General features: G+C 41.2%; 1 pseudogene; it reads left to right on the top strand.

The window, feature by feature from the left end:
- The first annotated feature begins 1,108 nt into the window (after positions 1 to 1,108).
- Positions 1,109 to 20,116, top strand: part of LOC114511412 — a 32,768-nt pseudogene continuing 13,760 nt past the window's right edge.

Raw genomic sequence — 20,116 nt, 5'->3', positions numbered from 1 at the left:
GTTAACTGACCAAGCATTGGAGGCTTGGCAGGATGAAGTAAAAGGAGCAGAAGTGGCACTCCTGCCAGGGAGATAAGCTTTTGTCTCCTTGGTGGCTTATGGTCCAAGGTCGCTCCCTCAGCCTTAGCCTTGGCAGAGGTTACAGCTTCTGAAATCAGGCAGAGTGGTTCCCAACAGTGAGAGGTAGAAAACCCTCATTTGCTGTGCATTTCCGGTTATATGTCATGCTGACATACAGATGTATCAAGAAGCACCAGAAAAATTTAACAAGGAGTGTTAGACATTGTCTTTATCACCAACCTTTGCAATGGGCCAATAAATCCCAGGATGCACAGGACACTGGAATCACAGATTGACTCAACCCAATGTATTTCCAGGCTGTTGCAGTCACTGGAGGTAGAAGATGAAACAAGCCCTGTTCTCATGGAGCCCATGTAGTATCTAGGAGAGAAGGACAAGGATGGATCTAGATGTAATGTCAGGGACCCACAATAGCCAGGAAAAAAGGGAGTAGGGGCAGGTAAGAAAGTGAAGTCAGAGAATCTTTAGATAAGATGGTCATCAAAGATGCCTTTAAAAAATGCCTGTGAGTACCAGGTGGTGTCTGAGCACAGTGAAGGGGTAAGCAAGAGCAACATCTAAGAAAGAGTATTTGAAACTAAAATAAAAAAAGCTTCAGTGGTGCTGAAGTAAAAGAGGCCGTGTCTCTGACCTTGACCTGAGAGAAACAAACTCACCTGCAGACCAAGGCTGAGACATAAACAGACTTGCTCAGGATTCAGGGACTCATCTTTCCATCTGAAAATGTAGATACTAATAATGATGCTTTTTTTATTTCCTAGTCTCACTCTTCAACTTCTGGAGCCACCCCACCACAGCCCAAGTGGCAGTTGAGTCAATCGATGCTCTCGAGGGGATGGATGTGATGCTGTATATCCACCCGAGCCCTCCCAATGCACAATACTTCCTGTGGTTCAGGGGAACAACCGTGGACAGTTATAATAATATTGGCTATCTTGTAATAAGACCAGGAAGCCGTGTGAGAGGTGCTGCACATAGAGATGTAAGAGTACAGGATGATGGGTCCTTGTTGTTAAAGAATGTCACCATGAACCATTCAGGACCCTACACCATAATGGTCCTCCTTCAAGGCTGCCAAAAAATGGTAGCATGTGGACGGCTTACTGTATACCGTGAGTGATTGCTCTCTGACCTCTGGGTGTCAGGTGGGGTGAATTCAACTTCACACACAGGACTGATGTACCCTGGAGACTACCTCTATTCCTTTTGACACTTTGTTTCAGGGGTGAATTTTAGTGCTTCATGCAGCATACACAGAGAATGCAGACAAACTTTCTAAGACCTCATTTCCCTTCTCGTATTTCAGCCTTGCAGACTTTCAATGAAGACAGAAGAATCAGGTTTATAGGAGTAACTTAGCAAAGGGAGACCAGATTCATTTTAGCTTCCTGAGCACCTGCCTATTCACTTGACCTTGAGATTGAATTTTGTACTTCATCAGAGCACACTCTGAGAAGTCTCCTGAAATTCTGAGATAGCTCAGCTCAGAAAGTCCTCCTAAGAATCTTATCCCACTAATCTTTACTCCCAGGACCCTGGTGAGCCTGTGCTAGGTTGGGTTTGGCCTCCTCAGAAGGGCTGAGTGTGTAACAGTTTAATGGGTGCCCAAGTCACAAGGCTACCAAGGAAGTAACCAGTGAGGGCTCCTGACTAAGTCCTGCATCTCGCCAGAAATGGAGTTTGGTCTATCGTCAACTGAGTTTTGTGTAAAAAGCAGAGGGACACAATGTCCTTGTAGAGAACTGGCTATCTTGGGGGTCTCAGGAAAGTTCAGAAGAAGGTCAGCATCCCCTAAAAGAAACTGAGAAAAAAAGGTTTTCCTGAAATCTTCTCATTCACCCGGGATTTGCCAGTGGATCTCTCTGGGAGTTGATCAATAACAGATTCCTCTTTTGAGCAGTTCTTCTATTTCAAGATTTAGATCACATCCTCTAAATATTTTACAGTCATTACACTGACACCCTGGCAGCCAAATATTCATTGAGAAGAAACTGAAAAACTGGGAGATACGGTCACTAAAAGAGAGTCAAACAGACTGTGAGCAGGTGATCAGGGCCACTAGAGTTCTGTTGTGGACACAGATTAAATTTGTTTACCTCTGGGGACTTAATGAGGGAGTCTTCAGATTCCTAAACCAACAAAGTGGTTCAGACCCTTTTCTCTTAGGTGTCTTCCATCATAAGAATACATTTTGATCTGTGAATGGGAAAAAAAATGTAGTCAATCTACTTTTACTCTAGAAAAACATTATCTTCAATAACAGAGTCACTGCATAGATTACCCAGGCATTCCCCTCAAGTGGTCCATCCACACCTCCCTGCACTGGACTTGACATTACTTATTTGTTTCCTGTTCTGGTGCAGACTCCCCCAGCAGATGTAAAGGAAAGGACTTCTCTGTCTCATTCTCCACTGTACACCTGAAACCAACTCAGGAAGAACTTTTATGAAGCACTGAGTTGTTTTTGATAAGTTGGGAAGAAATAAATAGTGATTTAATGGACAAATGAATGAATGATCCAAAATCTCTTCAGAGCCTGGAACCTGGATTCAGATTCCTTGGAATCCTCACCATTGGGAATGGGGTTTCCTGGACCCAGGAACTAAGACCATCATCTCAGATCCTTCCTTTCCTCTAATAAAATAGGACTTGCTATTGGTCTTAGGCCCTGGAGTATTAATAATTTTTACATACAGAAAAATTTTAAGTTTTTTTCCAATTTCTGTCTCATAGTCACTTTATACAAATTGTCCTCAAGTGCTAAAATTTCAGCAAGTCCATGCTTCCCATTTGCGCTAAGACACTGATTTTGCATTTGCACAAGTCCTCACCTGCCCTCAGTAGAGACAGAATCCCTTTTATGGTCAAGGGCAGAGCACATGATTCTGCTGCCATTATCAGCTTCTGCCTGTCTTTTTCCTCTTTGCTAAATCATTTCTTGGACCCTGCTCTATCATTCATTGCGTCACTGGCTAATTTTAGTTTCATTCACCTGGAAAGGCCTGACCTATCTCTTCGTCCAGGGCGTGAGTAGTCAACTTATCACTGGCTTGCTTCTGGTCTCTATGTGTTATTTCTGCTCAAACCCCACCTAGTGTCTAGGATGTCCTGAAAAATAGTGCTTCATAGAAACACACCTCATTTGGGCAATAGATGTCTGTGCAGCTTGAAGGAATGGCTTCTGGTGACACAGGCAACCAGAAGGTGGTCAGGGAAGAACCAGAATTGCAGTGGTCTCTTTGAATTTCTGTCTTATGTCTTTCCTTAACCAACAGTGATACTGAACTGACACCTGAGAAAGTCTGTAGTTCCCCCTGACATATAGCTGGAGGAAATGCATTCTCTGAATGCTCTGATTCCCAAACATGTTCTTGTGATATGCTGACCTGCCTTGTTTAATTTAAGACTCAAGTTGACTAAGAGGTGAGAGGTACCAACTGTGCTTAAAGAAGCTTTTGGAGATATCAAAAGTACCACAGAGGACATTTTTTTCTCTTTCCTGCAGAGCAGAGTAAACCACAACCAACTTTACAAGCAACAAATTCAATCATGGGAGTTTTGATTTTCATTTGTATACATAATAGTGGTGTTGAGTATTTTCTGCTGTAACTATGTGCCATTTGTATATAGTCTTTGGAGAAATGTCTATTAAAGTGTTTTGTTCCATTTTTAAATCAGATCATTTGGTTTTGGGGTTGTTGTTGAATATAGATGTTTTCGTATATTTTAGATATTAACTTTTTATTTTTCATATGATTTGCAAAATATCTGCTCACATTTTAAGGGTCACCTTTTAACGTGTTATGTCTTTTTTTGATGAAGACACTTTTTCATTTTGAGAATACCCAAATTGTCTATTTTTTTGCCTGTCTTCTTAGTGTCACACTTACAAAATCATTGCCAAATTCAATGTCATAAGGCTTCCCTTGATACATTTTATAAGCATTTTAAAGGGTCAGGTCTAACTTTTAGAATTTGATACAATTTGACTTATTTTTATTAGTTTTGCCTTGAATATGAAATTAAATTTTATACAATTTTGACTTAATTCTGTGTAATATCAGACAGGGATACACATCATTAATTTTCATGTGGATATTGGTGTTCAACACCATTCATCGTAAAGATGGCATTTTCCCAATTGAAATCCTGGCCTTTTCTCTTTTCAAAATTAATTATTTTTTATTGTTGTTCAAATATGTCTCTCTATTTTCCTGCCACCACTTTCACTCACCCTACCTACCCCCAGCTCCAACCCACAATCCTTACCCCCTTTGGCTTTCTCCATGGGTTCTTATACATGTTCCTTGATGACCCTTTCCCTCTTGTTCCCCTGTTGTTCCCCTCTTCCTTCCCCTCTGGTTACTGTCAGTTTGTCTCTATTTCAGTGTCTCTGGCTATATTTTTCCTGAGGTAATCTGGGGACTAAGAGGGGTTGCAGCTCTTTCCTTAATATTGTCACTTGAACTTAGACAATTGTCCTCCAAATGCCTGGACCACACTCTGGTGAGCTTTACCTAAGTCACTGTGGTCTGTGAGGGGCTGAGATCACTGAGGAAGCTATGTGGCTACATGTCTGAAGCCCATTATTTTCTCTGCTTCTCCACAGCGCCTGTGAGTGTGCCCACCCTCCAAGCCAGCCAAACCACAGTCACAGAGAATGTGGAGTCTGTGGTCCTGACCTGCAACACAAACGGTGACAACATCGAGTGGTTTTTCAATGGTGTAGGTCTGCCGCTCACGGAGAGAAGGAAGATGTCACCTGACCACAGAAACCTCACCATAAACCCTGTCCTGAGATGGGATGCTGGTGTTTATCACTGTAAAGCCTCTAACCCCAGAAGTTCTCACACAAGTGCTCCACTTAAGCTGAATGTGGAAGTTGAGTGACTCTTCTTTCCCCCTCTATGATGTTAAACTCTAAGTAAAGTATTTTGGAATATCATAATTGATTCATTATGAGGGTGAATAGTTCTTAAAGATTTGCACTGAGTCAATAAACAGTAGAAAAATGTAAGCTGGTGTGGTCATTATTGTTGACATAAGATAACATTTCAGACCACCCCCCCACCTTGGTTTGGTTTCATGTGTACCATATCCACAGGGAGGGGTCATTGTGACACTGTGCCACTCAGGTGATGAGCAGTAGTTGTTTGATAACAAATGAGAGAAGGTAAGGAGCTTAGAGAATATGAGCTCTGTGTCTTGTCCCTGAACACATGTGGAGGGCACCTGCTGTAGACAATGGGAATGGACAAGAGGACAACAATATGAGTAACAACACTGATTTTTGTGTTTTTCTTTGAGGTATCTCAAAATATTTCTAAAGCCTCTTGAGTATTCTTCCTTTTATGCCAATAAAATTATTTGCATGAGTTCAGTACATTTCTGTTCCATTTGTTAATGAGGTATATTTGGGAAATTTGGTAGTAAAACCAAAGCTTTAGTTCAAATGTTGTAGTTCAGACTGATGCCCATAGAATTGGAAATGACCTCATACTTTATAGAGCTAAGCTTGACATCTTCAGACTTTTGGTACCTCTTGCAGAAAAGATATCACCCAAAGTGAGCCAACTGGAGGTGAAGTGTTTGGGTAAAGCTTCCTAACTTCAAGAGGCTATTAAAACTCCCATTATATTTTTCATGAAAAAACCTCATCAGAGAAAACTATGGGGTGAATGTCAGTTCCTCTGCACTTTGGTAACTAACTAATCAGGCTAAATCAGGTGACACCAGCCATGTTGTAGAGTCAGGAACCCATTTCTCCCTCAGTGATTAATTTTGATGAATGGGATAGGAACTGCAGAGATAAATATAATGTCTGAATGGAATTCTCCAGAGGTAGTCTTCTAGGATATCAGGTTCTGGCTGTGTTCAGGAAGTCTCAGTTATTTTGCACCTCTTTATAAATTGCAGGAACTAATGCAGATGCAAATTACGTCTTGGCTGCAAGAGATTTAGTTGTGTTTCCCTCCACTGTGCAGAAAGCAGTTTTGTTATGACCCAGAGACCTTCATGTTCCCTCAGAGTCCTTAACCTTCAGGCAAGTTCTTCCTGATTGCAGGCCTTTGACCTCCAAATTTTAGAGAATTCTCTTTAGAAATGGAATTGCAGTTTGTAATTACTGATTGTTTTGCCATTTGGAATATACATGAGTCCCCTTAAAATTATCTTGCTAGTGTTATGATTCAGACAGTATCTATCAAAAGGGCCTATATCCATCTCATAAAATTTAATCATCCCACTGTCCCTGCATCTCAATTTCTGTGGGTCATACAAGTGTAACTTGGGTGAGGATGTGTACAACCACGATGTAAGAAGACCTGTGAAGATTTTATGAGGAGTTTTATGTTTATTTTTTTCTTTTAACTGTGGCTCAGTTTGCTTAAAATTATTTTAATTACTGACATCTTATCTCTAAACATTTTCTTTGATCTTGTTAATTATTGTTCACATACAGTTGTCTCCATTTTCCTGCCACCACTCCTCCCAGGCCACACATATCTTCTCTTTCACCCTCAAAACTAAACCTCTTTGTCTTTGCTGATGTATCCTTCATAAGTGTTTCCTGATGACCCTTCCTATTTTTCCCCCATTACTCCCCTCTCCCCTGCCCTCTGGTTACTATCAGTTTTCTCTTTATTTGAGAATCTCTGGTTACATATTGCTCGCTTGTTTTATTGATTATCTTCCACTTATAGGTGACATCAAATGGTATTTGTCATTCATGGACTAGCCTATTTCACTTAGCATAAATGCTCTCCAGTTCCATCCATGATGTCATGAAGTGTAGGGGCTAATTCTTTCTGCTGTGTAGTACTCCATATCTTTAGAAATCTTTGGTAGTTTCAGTGTATACATCTTCCACCTCCTTCACTGAGCTTATTCCAAAATATTCTAGTCTTTGTATTAGTATTGTAAATGGTACTGTTTTCTTAATTTATTTTTGAGATATTTATTGTTGATACATAGAAAAAAAATGAGGCTGTTTTTCTCCTGCAACTGCACTGAATTTATTAGTTTTAACATTTTTTGGTGGTGGAGAATGAAATCTTTAATGTTTTCTATATGTAACATTATGTTGTCTATTAAAATAGATCATTTTCTTTTTTCACTTTCCAATTTTGATACCTTTATTTTACCTTTCTGGCTAATTGTTTCAGCCAAACTTCCAGTACAATGTTGAATAAGTGGGGAAAGAAGCATTTTCATATGGTTCATGATCTTACTAACATTTTTGGTGTTTCTCCTTACCACATTGTGCTAGCTGTAGTCTTCCAAGCATGGCATTTAACATATGGAGTAGATTCCTTCTCTGCTTACAGTGTTTGTCTCATATCAAAACCATAACCACTTCTATCTAGTGATTTTACTTGATGGTGACATTCAGTTTGTAGGCGCAGAAAGTAAAGTCACATAGGATTGAGAAATTATTTAGATGAAACTTCTCAAAATCCAAGATTATGAATATTGGGTTGGTTCATCCTTCTTTCCTCATAAATTATTTAATGAGAGGTAAATGTCTTTTCAGTTACAGTGAAGTTTCATTGGTCCCTGAGACTCATAGTGGAGGTAAGCCTGCCCTCTTTGACATTCATGGAAGTTCACATGAAGAGAGTGGCTTGCACAATTTTGAAGTCTAAGAAATATCTAGGAAAGAATCAATAAAAGCTTATGAGAAGAAAATTTTGTGTGATAATGTGGATGACACATGGGCCAGGAAGTGTTTTCCTGTGCTGGTACTACAGAGATGTTCACAGAACAAGTCAGAAGTCACCCTGGAGTAATCTGGCATCAGAGAGAAGGTGCTGTCCACTTTGTATACATTGTCATCTCAATGATGACAATGGTCATTCTGCACAGGTCAGGACCATGCCCTGGTGAACTTTAAAGAGCATACAATATACTATGAGTGGGTGACTTCTCTGAGGAAACTGCATGGCCCCAGGTCCCAAGCCCACTCTCAAAAAGTTACATCATATGTATCTCTGTAGAGTCCATGGGAATGACTATCTTCCTAGGCAGCAACACTACAGTCACAGATTACAAGGATGCCATGGTCCTGACCTGCGATGTAAATGTGATCTCCACACAGTGATTATTCAGTGGCATGAGTCTGCAGTTCTGGGAGAGAATTAATCTGTCCTGGTGTTACAGACACAACCCCCACAGGGTCTTTTGTTACTCTAGGTTCTTCTCACTACTATATTCAGGACTGTGGCTCTCAATGCCATAGTATGGTAAAAAGGGAAATAATTGCTTAATTAAAAGACATACAGGTTCAGAATAATGTCAGAATTCTGCTATTAAATATCACTCCCTTCAGAAAGTGAAGAGAGAATCACAAACACACCTTTGTACCCTCTTCCCTTTGTCTAGTGGGGCCATTCTCAGAGCATGCCAGTCAGAAGTACTGGCTTTCAGAACAAAAAGAACAAAACAAAACTGAAGTCAGAAGATCATTTCTCCTGGTTCCTCCCCCTAACCATGCTTGGCAGGGCAGGTCTCCCTCAGTTTCCAGTACCATCAGCTATGTCCCCGAGATCTCCAGTTCTTAATCTAAAACCATGTGGGATCTCCTCATGGCTGGCTGTTGAGAATCTTTTTCACCTGTTCCCCCCACCCCATGGTCCTGTCAGGTCTCCTTTTCTGTGTCATACATGGCAGACCCTCTTTTATTTAAATCCCAGCCTGGATCGTCCTCCATAACCTGATTCCCAAGTAGGTCCACGATTGCCTGCACCTGCTACCACTCTCATACTTTCTACCTTCCTCAGCTGTTGTAGTTAATCCTGACACGCCTGGCCTCATGATGCAGAACCTGACCCTTAGCTGCTCTCACAGGCTCAGAAAGTCCCTCTGGCTACATGGAATAATGACTTAGCATCATGCCCATCTCTCTGGTTCTGCCAAGGCAATAGTTTTAATGTTATTTCAACTTGGCCAAGTTACCCTGTTACCCTGGCAATTCAGAAAATTTATCATAGATGCTATCAATAAATAATGCTAAGATTTACCAGTGTGACATTTGCACACATCTGTTTCTTCCAATTAGATGTAATATATGAGTGACACACCTCCCTCCTCCATGTTATTGAACTCAGAATCCTTTTCTCGGCAACTTTAATATATTTTTTGTTGAGATGGAAAGTCCTTAGGAGACTTTCACTGAACCAATAAATACTCAAAAATGTGAGCTGACATCATTATTATAACTGACTGAAAGTCATACTCTACATTTAAGATGATCTTCACCATGGAAGTGACACAGTGTTCCTCCAAGGACAAGCAGTGGTCTTGAGATGACTGTTAGGAGCACGTGATAAGCTGACAGGAATTTGACCTCAGACCCTTCTACTTGTGGATGTGTGGAGGGCACCTGGACACCATTTTAAACAATGGAAATGGACTAAAGGACACCCATGTGGGTAGAGACACTGGTCTTTGTTTCAATATTTGATTTCCCTCCAAATTTTCTAGTCTGCTTGAAGATTTGTTTTCACAGCAACAAAATTATTTGCATGAGTACACCATGACTCTGTCCTCTTTGTGAATAGGATGTAATTGCAAACTTTCTTAATACAACTAAGGCTTTGGCTCCAATGTCCTAGTTAAGAACAATGACCACACAATTAGAAATGACCTCACCCTCTAAAAAGGTAAGATTTACCTGACTGGTATTTTGGTATCTCTTCGGAGAAGAAGGAATTCCCCAAAGCTAGAGAAACTGCAGGTGAAGTGTGAGTGTCCCTCTTCCCACCCTCAACAGGCTGTTAAACTTCCATCTAAGTTTGCATAAGAATAAGTTTTGTCAGAGTATACTATAGGATGAATGTCAGTTCCTGTGTAGTTAAATAACAAATCAGGGAAAATCCATTGTCACCAGCCATGTTCTAGGATAAAAAATGCTCTTCTTTCTTGCAGAGGGCATTTGATCAAAGGGAAAGTCACTAAAGAAAAAATTTGATGTTTCTATGAAAATCTTAAGAAACACAGCTTTCTGAAAGATCAGAACTTGCCTCTCACATAGTTTTGAACCTGTTTGTTAATGGCTGTGAGTTTGCATCTCTTCATACATTGCAAGAATTGATGGAAATGCAAACTGGGTCTTGGCTGAAAGAGATTTAGTGTTCATGTACATTGTATGAAAAGCTGTTGTGTTAGGACCTAGATGGTTGAGTATTCTCTCAGATTTCCTAATTAATTGACACATTCTTTCTGTCTATCAGCCTCTGAGTTCTCATTTTAAAGCATTCTCTTTGGAAACATACATGCAATTAGTAATTGCAGATCCTTGCTCTGCCCTTCTGAAATACACAGAGGTATCCTTCAAAGCTTCTTGTTATTCTATCAGTTTCGAAGGTTTAGGTTCATTCTTCTGAAATGAATTTTGCTGGTGTCCCTCTGTCCCAGTCTCTGAAAAAACATAGAAGTCTAACTTGTGTAGGAAACTTTACAACCAAGATGTTAAATGACCTCATGTCAGGGTTTCACAGGAAATTTTAATGTTCTTTTGTGTAGAGACAGTTAAGAAACACAGATGCCTGTGCTTCCTCCTCTTCTTAAATCCCTTCCAGGATTCTGTTTCAGAAATTTTGAGTTCATTCTCACTGCCATATTGAGTGGGTTTGAATAATATTTTTCTTCAATTTTTAAATTGTTTTTTCTCCTGTTAAACTTGGGCAACACCTACGTGCAATTAGCTAACTCTGTCATCTTGCTCACTGCGTCAATCCTTCCCGTATTTTTCAACCTTCCATTTAATTTTTTCATCAGCCTACAATCTTTCAAATAAATTATTTCCATTTTCTTCCTTCATCTTTGACTTGGCATCCATATCAGGAAACATCCTATCAGCCCACATTCTTCTGCTGCCTCAGGTTTCCTCAAAGAAGACTTGGTGCCAGAATCTGAGAAGAGGCAGAAGCTGTACATGGTGCACCTCCATGGGGACTAACCATCAACGGTGTTCTCATTTGAGATCAACGTTCACTGCACCTTCAAGAATCAAGATTACAGGAATTTTAAACACTATTCTGTCACAAAACTCCACAAATCTAATGAAAATGCACATCCTTGTGTTGTCAGCTGTCCTCATGCCCCAAGTGGGTGACCCCATTTTGATCTCTCTCTCTCACCAGGAGTTTAGGCCAGTCATCAGTGTCCTCATTCTTTTTTGTTTTCCTTGTTTGTTTCACAAACCACATGCCTGTCCTTATATAGATCAAAACCAGAACTTGGGAAATGGGAAATAAATCTCTTGCTTTTTTTTTTTCTGGTCTCTTTCCTGCTTCTCATCACCTATGGCATGTTTGACTGAAATCCTTGGAGGTGCAGCAAGAAGTGGATTGAGGGTAAGCAGAGGTGGGTAAAATAAGGGCCATATGTGGATGGCCTCTTCAGAGACAGGGTTAGATATTGTAAAGTCTGAAGAGTTTGGGAGTTTTAGACACCATATAGGTTTAACAGGATGAAAGAATGCTATGAAAAAGAGCTCTTTGAGGGTTCAATTTGTTTTTGAAAAATATGAATTATTAACTGAGTACCTGTTGATCAAGTTGCAGCTGGAGCTGGTGTAGGAAAGTGGAGGTGCCCATCTTGCAGACTTGGATGGTGTGAGGTGTGAGACAGTTTTTAAATACAATGTGATATATTCTGTCATAGAGCTAAATATTTCTAGTAAATAAGTCAATCCTTGTCACAGTAGCCATGGGTAGGCCTGCAACTAAAAAAAACCCTATTTTGTACCCTCTATCATGGGGAGCTCAGGCCAGAGGTGAGTGTTTTGATTCTTTGTTGTTTTCACATACTCCTCATGCCTCTTCCTTAGAGTGTCAGAATGAGAACCTGGTAATAGGGAATGAATCTCTTCTGTGGCTCTGTTTTTTTCCTGCTTCTTGTGGCATCTGTTACTTGGCTGAAATCATTGAAGATCCATCCAAAGGTGGATAGTTGGTTAGCAGATGTATTCATAGAGGGGGGCTCCTGGAGGATGGGTTCTGCATATAGTCAGGATGAGAATTGCAAACTCTGGCATGTTGAGGTTGTGAGACAGTATAAGTTGAAGACAACTTCAGGGAGCCACAAAGAAGGGCTTCAGGGAGCCTTAGGATGAGGCCAAAAAGTAAGGGTCTGCTGTATGGAGATGGTGCATTGAAATAGGGGTGCTATTTCCCCAAGTTTGGATGGGCATGCAGGTTGCCACACAATGTTGGGAGAAAGAGTAATGTCTTGGAAAGTCAGACAAATTCCCTGAAATTGGGACAAAATGAATCATCAGATGTACAGGTTGGTAGGAGACATGAGACAAATGGGAGATGAAAATGAGCATTTGGTGGAGTGCTAGGAGTGTGGAGGGCAATAAAATGTTGTAGGAAGGGGACAATTGAACACCTGCAAAGGATGTCTGGGAATTTGGTTCTGGAATGTGGTTAGAGTGCAGGATAGTCAGACTACAAAAGGCATTGAAAAGTTGACTAAATAAGGTAGGGACCACAGGGCAACCTTTGGGGTGAAAACCAAATTAGAAGGCAGAAGTGTTCATTTTCTATGTCTGGCCCAGTAGAGATGTGTGCATGTGGCTATCACAGGAAGCCCTGAGGACTGCAGTTGTTCCATGGACTGGGAAGCTTTGAATACCTGGATTTCAGCCTTCTACCTCAAGACATCACCAAGCTGAGGAAAAAAGCTAACCATGTCCTGGAAAGTTTGTGTGTCAAGGACAAAGTCTGACTAGAAACCTGGGGACAACCAAGGAGGGGGTTGATGGATTGTGCATGTGAGGGGTGAGATTGAGGGTAAGGACAAACTTAAAGTGAGTTTAAGGATTCACTTTGAGTGGGTCCTTTTTCTTCCAGTCAGAGTGGACTGCCTGTTATTCTACACAGAAGAGCTACAGGACAGGTCACAGTGCTAGAGTGGTCAAGCACAGCCACTCATTGTTTACTCTGGAGGGTATGTGCAGCATGTCCCACAATACTGGAGCCATAAAAGTCTCATAGATGTAGCAGATCCCTGAATGGTCATGGATGTGGTTGTTGATACAGCTCAAACTTTGCTTCAACTTCTGATCATGAGAGCTGATGTTGTCACTGGTGTCACTATCATCACTGATGTCATTTTCTCTATAGCATCATCATTAGCAAGAATCCATTTTTTTCTTTGAGAGAACATGTCTAAGGAATTTAAGAAACTACTTTTCAACATCTTTAGTAGGAAGGCATCTAGTTTGCACCATTAAGGATGACATCAATTGTAGGTGTGTAGGTTTTTTGTGGCAGTTTTGGGGATCAAATTGTGATAGTGGTTGAACACATCCATTTCTAGTGCTGGAAAAGTCCAGCTTCATAGACTTATAGTCAGTGAAGTCACTTAGAACAGCTTGTAGTAGGTTTAATCTCTGCTTTTGCCATCATACGATTTGTCATGATTTTGAACAAAGAGCCCTGAATTTTCATTTGGTGCTTATTTTTTTCTGGTTCTGCTTCAAGGAGTTACCCTGGTGTGAAAAAAGACGGTTGGATTCCAACTGTGAATGCAGTTTGCAATGTGACCTCCAGAGGGTGATATGAACACAAGGAAACATGGAGGGAGTGTGAACGAATGTGGAGGAACATTTTGCTTTCCACTGTATTTTTGTCATTACAGGTGAAAACATTTTCAATGTTATTGTTATCATATCGATTTACTGCTAACTCTACTGTATCCATCAATGTAAAAAGCTTATGTCTATTGTTTTTATTTTTATTTAGTCCCAGGTGTTTCATCTATTTTGCTTTCTCCAGACTCCTTAATCCATCACCAATAATTTTAATGTAACCCCTATGATTTTTCCTTTGACTGAAATGTATAAAATGAGGTACAAAAGTGCCATTCTCTGGAGCACTTTATTGATTTGTTGAGATATTGTTTTTTTTAGAGTAAATTACTAAAATTTTTCCACATATTTAAACATTTCTTACATTAGCAATTACTTCACACATTGTGGCAGGATTCCAGAGAAATCCACCCAGGACCACCTTGCTAGACATCAGCTGGGGACTCATTGTGTCTCATTAGTTGTTGGAATTGTATTAAGTGAACTTGTGGGGGTTTTCTCTCAGAATTCTGGACCTCCTTGTTTTAAAATAAAAGGCCTAAATTTCTTTGAGCATTTTTTAAAGTCCTCAATATGAACCTAAAAGTTAAGTGTTGAAAGAAACCAGGCTAACACTAAGAGTTGAAAACTCAGACAACACAAAAGAAAACAAAACAAAAAAAATAAAACAAATGATGGCTGTTTTTTTCACTTTGGCTTTCAAGTGGAATTGCTCTTTGAGAGTATGAAGAAAACATTTTGCTGGATAAATGGGAGACCACACTTCTTTGGCTCTGAAGACAAAAGGCACGTTTTTCGCCCTGGCTGGCGTAGCTCAGTGGATTGAGCGCGGGCTGGGAACCAAAGTGTCCCAGGTTCGATTCCCAGCCAGGGTACATTCCTGGGTTGCAGGCCATAACCCCCAGCAACCACACATTGATGTTTCTCTCTCTCTTTCTCTATCTCCTTCCCTTCCCTCTCTAAAAAATAAATAAATAAAATATTTAAAAAAAAAAGAAAGTAGTTTAAAAAAAAAAAAAAAGGCACGTTTTTCAGCTCCATGTGTCCCTTCCCCCAACTCATACCTGTGTGGGGTGGTGAAGACAATCCTATATATCTTTCTAATATTTCCTGGGCATGTTGAGTTCTGGATCCTCTTACAAATTCTTCTTTTGGGGCCTCCTGACTGCACCCTCCTACAAAAATATAGAGGAGCAGTACCAGTAAGAGGGGACAAGGGTGGCACAAATGAGGGAAAATACTAGGAGAGTCTTATGCACATACTCTGCCCCCAGCTCACATGACAAGAATGATAACCTTGTCCCAGAATAAAGCTCAGCGCAAAGGTAGGGCACACAGCAGATTGCACCATTCCAGACACAGTTGCCTGTGAGCCTTACACAACCTCAAGTTTCTCTCAAAGAGGCAGCCACAGAAGAGACCACATATACCATGGCGTCTCTTTCAATCTCTACCCACAGAGGACCTGCCCACTGGTAAGGGCTCCTGCTGGTTGGTGAGTAGGACACAATTCCTTGGGGTAGACTAAGGATCTGACACAGAGACTGTTTGGGATCTGCTGAAGACACCAGTGCTCTGAGAAAAGACAGAAGGCATTTGATAGGGCCTGAAGCTAAAGTACAAAAGAGCAGAGCAGGATGAGAAAGGCAGCCCAGCAAGAGGCAAATCTTATAATCTGGAAGTGGTGAATGACAGGAAAACCTCAATTGCTGCTCTCTTCCTATTATTTATCATTAAATATTAAATTATGAAAACAGAAAATAATAATAATGATTTATGTCAGAAAACACAGGAAAAATATTTAACCAGGGGTGCTAGAAATTGTCTTTACCACAAACCTAAGAAATGGGTAAATAAACCCCAGGAGTCATTCATTCAACACTATCTACTTCTGTAGAAGGGCACAGCCAGGGGGCCCCAAAAGGAAGGATTTGTAATGGGTCCAGAACTCAAGGTTTCCAAGAAATATTAGAAAGATATATGGGATGTCTTCACCACCCCCCACAGGTATGAGTTGGGGGAAGAGACACATGGAGCTAAGCCATTGAGAACTGTTTTGCATAGCAACAGCTTTACAGCTAACCTCTGTTATGGTCATTTAACATATGGATAACCTTTAACTGGGTTCATAGGTATGTTAAATAGCTGTGGCCAAGCTTTGAGCCAGGGAGAAGGGTGTGACTTCCACCCAAGATGTAACTGGCAGGCAACTACCCCTGGTTACAGCACCTGCATGAGAGCTTGGAGATGTTTGGCTCTATACCATGGAGCCATGCCTGCCCAGATTCACTATGGCTGCTCAGTAAAACTGGAAAGATATGGGAGTGCTGGCAAGTGTAGCCGATTGTTGGTGGAGTCAGAAATGGGGCTGCAAAGGAAGATTGGCCAGGGGATTTAAACCCAGATGTGGCAGCCATTGCGAAGGATAACCACGTGCCTTTGGCACAGGGGGGACCCCCGCAGCCTTGGTGAGGGAGAAGCACGTGTTTTTTGGCCAGAGTGGGGACCCCCCCACAACCATAAGAAGAATCACCACACAGCTTTAGTGGAGAACCACCAGGCAACTTTAACTGGAGATCCTGGTGACGTAGCTAATTGTGCAGGGAACCAAGGGAGGCCTACCAGCCAAGCACAGATTACTGGAAAGAACCAGAGACTGCCTTACCCACAGACTTCTATTTCTTTTCCTGAGATACGGTACCACAGACTGGGCAAGGGGGGAAGGAAGGACTGTGTGTGTTTTGGGGTGTTTTAAGGGACTTTGGGATTTTGATGAAGACATTAAGTCATTACTCTTCAGTCTGTATAACTTGAATAAATAACTGCTTTCCTTTTTACCAATCTCTAACATAGAGAGCTATAATTCTCTAGTGTAGGGAAAGGCGAACCTAGTACAGAGGGACTCCAAGAGAAAGGGGAGTCAATTTGGTAACATTGTGGGACCCCCTTCCCTGGTGGCCAATCAGGGAATATCATGGGGAACCACATGTGCAGTAGCTTTAAAGTAATACAACTACTTGTACATGAGCAGTAAAAAGCCCACCAAAACTAGTCAGGAAAGACCCACCCCCCAAAAAAATTAGAGTCCCCCCAGCCCATGAGATCAATCTCTGCTTGGAGTTGGCCTGCTCCCATGTTCTCTGCTATAAACTCTGGGTGTTTGGTTCAATTATTTGTCCCAATCACCAAGAACCTGGTTACCCCGGCACACCTGTGACCCCTCCAGGCTGTTGCAGTCACTGAAAGTACAAGATCAGACAAGCCCTGCTCTCAGTTTTATAGAGGAGATCCCATGTTTTATAGAGGAGAAAGGGACAAGGAAAGATCTAGATGTGATTTCAGGCACCCAAAAGTGCCATGAAAAACAAACAGAGCAGGGGCAAGTCAGAAACTGAAAACAGAATCTTTAAAGAAAATGGTCAGCAAATGTGTCTTTCGAAGACACTTCTGAGTGTGGGAGGGAGTCTGAGCACACAGTAAGGAGGAGAGTGAGACAAAGACCTACAGAAGAGTATTTGTAATGGACAAAAATAACAGTTTCAGAGGTGCTGAAGTAATGGGGGCCATGCTGTTGTTGACCTTGACTATGGGAGACACACACTCACATGTAGACTAAGGCTGAGAGATAATGAGACATGCTCAGGATTCAGGGACTCATCTTTTCATACCAAAACATAGATATAAATATTGATCTTTTCTTTTTATTTCCTAGTCTCAGTCTTAAACTTCCGGGGTGTGCCCACCACAGCCCAACTCCCTATTATGTTGACCACTGCTGCCAAAGGGAATGATGTGCTTCTACATATATGCAATAAGCCTCCTGATGCTGTAGGCATCTTCTGGCATGGGGAGTTGGCCCACTCAGAAATGGTGTAATTGGATTTATTGACTTAAGATCAAGGCAGCATAGAATATGACCTACATACAGTGAATGAGAGATCATAAACTATAATGGGTCCTTCCTGATAGAGAAGGTCACCATGAATGGTGTAGGAATGTACACCTTGGTAGAGCCTTCCTTCATGGCTAAAAAAAAAAAAAAAAAGGATTGGAATGGCCTAATGCATTCAGTGAGTGATTGTTGTCTAACTTCTGAGTGTTGGGTGGGGTAATTTCTACTTCACACACAGGAGTGATAATCCTGGACTCTACCTCATTCCATTTTGTTTCTGGTTGAATTTTGACATTTAATGCAGGATTCACAGATAATACAGACAAACTATTTAAGATCTCAGTTCTCTTCCCCACTTGTAACCCTGCACAAAGAAGGATCAGTCTGATAGATATAACTCAGCACAGCGAGACCAGTCTCATTTCAGTGCCCTGAACACCTGCATATGAACTTGACCCTGAGAATGACCCCACAATGTTGTGTTAGAGTATAGTCTGAGAGGCCTGTTGATATTCTTACAGAGCTCAGCACAGAAATCCCTCCCAAGAATACTGCCGCATGTATCCTGATTCCAAGAGCCCTGGTGAGCATGTTCCAGGTTGGGTTTGGCCTCCTTGAAAGGGCTGATTGTGTAACAGTAATGGGTGCCCGATTCCCAAGGCTCCTGAGCTGGTCACCAATTCTGGCTGAGGCCCAAGAGTTACATCTTGGTAGAAATGGGGTTTGGTATCACCTGAGTCTGTCTGTATGTGAAGAGCACAGTTAGATAGTATCTGTGGATATAGCTGACTTTCCCGGGGGACTTAGGAAGGTTCAGGAAAATTCAGCATCCCCAGAAAGAAAGTGAGAGAAAATGATGCCCCTGGCAGCTCCTTACTCAGCAGGGATCAGCCCAGGGGTTCTTTCTTGGAGTTGATCAATAACAGGTGCCTCTTACTGGAACAGCTTTTCTCTCTGAAAATTTAGGTCAGATACTGTGAATATCTGACAATTAATCTACTGATAACCTGGCATCCAAATATTCATTGAGAATAAATTGAGGCACAGAGAAATTCAGTTACTAGAGCAAAATCACACAGAATATGAACAGTTGATCAGAGTTACTCTAGGTCTGTCTTAGCCATAGACTTAATTTCTCTACCTCTGGGGCCATATGAGAGTATCTTTGGATTCCTAAAGCAACATGTTGGTTCAGATACTTTCTTCTTACGTGTCCTCAGCTCATAGGAATAGATTTTAGTCTGTGGAGTGAAGAAAAAAAAGAAGAAATAATATATCTTTACTTAGAAAAAAAATCCCTGAATTAATAATCAGTCACTGCATAAAATACCCAGGCATCCCCCTCAGGTGGTCTAGCCACACCTTCCTGTACTGGACTTGATATCACTTACTCCCTGTTTTGGTGGGCTCACTGCCACCAGATATAAAGGAAAGGACTCTGCTTTCTCACTATCCACTCTACCCCTGAAACATGTAACAAACACTCAGTTGCTTTTGATGAATCAGGAAGAAATAAATAATGATTGAATGAATGAATGTGTGAATGAATGAATGAACGAATGATCCGAAATCTCCTCAGAGCCTGGAACCTGGATGTAGATGCCTTGGAATTCATGCCATAAAGGACAGGCTTTTTCTGCCTCCAGGAACTAAGATTCACATCTCATATCCTTTTCTTTTCTCTAAGAATGTAGCCCTTCATGTAATTGGTCTTAGGCTGTGGGGTGTTAATAGTAATTTTCACATACAGAATAATTAAGTTTTTTCCCAAATTTCTATCTCATAGCCACCTAACACAAATTCCCCACAAGGGTCAGAATTTTAGCAAGTCCATGCTCCTCACTTGCTATAAGACACTGATTTTCATTTGCACAAGTCCCCACCTACCTTTGGAAGAGAGAATGACTTTAATGATCCAGGGTAGAGCACATGATTCTGCTGCCATTATCAGCTTCCACCTGTCCTTTTTTCCTCTTTCCAAATCATTTCTTGGATCTTGCTCTATCTTTTATTGGCTAACTGGCTCATTTCAGTCACATTCACCTGGAAAGACCTGAAACACATATGGCCTGGGGGCCTGAATAGTCAACTCATTGCTTGGCTTGCTCCTAGTCTTTATGTGTTATTATGCACAAACATCCCAGTCTCAAGGATGTCTTTGGAAAAGGTGCCTCATAAAAACACACCACAGCTGGGTGATAGCTGAAAGGAAAGATTTCTGGTCAAGCAGGCTGTCAGCTGGTCAGTGAAGAATGAGAAGTACAGGGGTGTTGACTCATAGTCTTATGTCTTTCAGTAACCAAACACTGATACTCTGATGACACCTGAGAAAGTCTACTTTTCCCCAGACCTATAGCTGGAGGCCATATATTCACTGAGTGCTCTGATTCCTATGAGTTTTCTTGTGATACACAGACCTGACTTGTTATTTCAAAAACTCAGTTGACTGAAATGTGAGAAATGCCAACTCTGATTGAAGAAGCTTTTGAAGAAATGAAAGGTACCACACAAGGGATTTTTTTTTTCTCTTACCTGCAGAGCAAAGT

This window comes from Phyllostomus discolor, chromosome 12 (assembly GCF_004126475.2).
Source record: "Phyllostomus discolor isolate MPI-MPIP mPhyDis1 chromosome 12, mPhyDis1.pri.v3, whole genome shotgun sequence".
Lineage (NCBI taxonomy): Eukaryota > Metazoa > Chordata > Mammalia > Chiroptera > Phyllostomidae > Phyllostomus > Phyllostomus discolor.
This window is presented reverse-complemented; position numbering and strand designations above follow the sequence as displayed.